The following is a 1,425-nucleotide window of genomic DNA, read 5'->3' on the forward strand; positions in this document are numbered from 1 at the left end:
AATGACAGGTCATTTTGTTACCAATGCAAGGTTTAAAAAGTTTTTACATAAAAAGTGGTCCTTCATCAGCTCTGAGAACAACTCGTTGGCATTGATAGTTGTGATCTAAAAATCCAGTCTGGAAAATTGGCAATCATTATGTCCCTTCTTTACCTTTCCTGTTAAACCTGAACTCTCAACCAGCTATAAAAATACTTTCCACACCTGAGAGGATTTCTCTGATGAGGATTTGGAGACACAAGTAGAACCACTTTTGCTTCCCTCCTGTCCTCACTCATCTCCTGAAAATCAGCTTTCAATATATTTACATGTTCCATTGTTAATAGATCAGACTGATTCATGAATTCCAAAAAAAAGAAAAAAGAATGCCTTTCCTATGGCATGCTTGTCTTTAAAAGATGGAAAAACAAAAACAAAACAAAGGTGGCAGATAGGCTAAGAAAATAAGTACACTCAGAACCAGAGATTAAAAATGACTACGGAACAAACCCATTTTAAATTTCAACTGTTCATCAAATAGCAGATTGCTAAGATTGACATGTGGTGCACTGTATTTTCAAAGCAGAATTTCCTTTTAGGATAACTGACTTTCTTTCATGAGGTGACGTAACCTTACCTCTGTCAGCTGCACAAGACATGCAACAGGGCTTTCCAAACTACTTTTTCTTCCTACTTTGGTATGAAGATCTTATGTGAAAACTTGTTACCCTGTGGCTAAAAAGCAGGAGTTCACAGACTTTGTTTAAATACACAATACTGGTAATCCAGATTTGGAGTAAAGAGCTAGACTAAAGTGTATTATTCACAGGTCTGCTAAGCCTACTCTTAACTCTTACCCTGACAGCTTCATTCCATTATCTCTAAAAGATATTCTCAGGGGGTTATAGCAAATAAGAGAGAACGTGATGGAAAACACGCAACTGGGACAGTCGCTGAAGATGCTTATATGTGACTTCAAGGCCTTCAAAGCATTTTGAAAGAAGCAGGCAACTGACATATCAACCGAATGCAAACTGGAGAGAAGGAACAGTAATGACAAGAAAACACACACAGACCCACACGCTGGACACCCCCCCCCCACGACCTATGTTCTGAAAATACATAGGGAATGCAGTGGGACAGATGAGATTTATAACTTAAGGCTGGATAAAATATGCACACACAAACACACAAATAGAATTCAACTCTGTCATTTTTAGCAAATGGAAATTAAACTATCTCCCTCCCAACCCCTCCCCCAACAACAAAGAAAAGCCCACAATTTAAAACTTCATACATGCAATTCCTTTTGTTACTGCAAATAAAATAATGCCATTTGTCTGAAGTAAAATAAAACCAAAACCATAGGACAAATGATGAAAATCTTCAGAATCCAGAAAAAATGAACTGAAGGTGGTTTGTGGATATTTTTTTCTTTTTTCTTTT

This window comes from Orycteropus afer, unplaced genomic scaffold (genome assembly GCF_000298275.1).
Source record: "Orycteropus afer afer isolate SDZICR_OR568_19922 unplaced genomic scaffold, OryAfe1.0 scaffold00015, whole genome shotgun sequence".
In the NCBI taxonomy this organism is placed as follows: Eukaryota; Metazoa; Chordata; class Mammalia; order Tubulidentata; family Orycteropodidae; genus Orycteropus; species Orycteropus afer.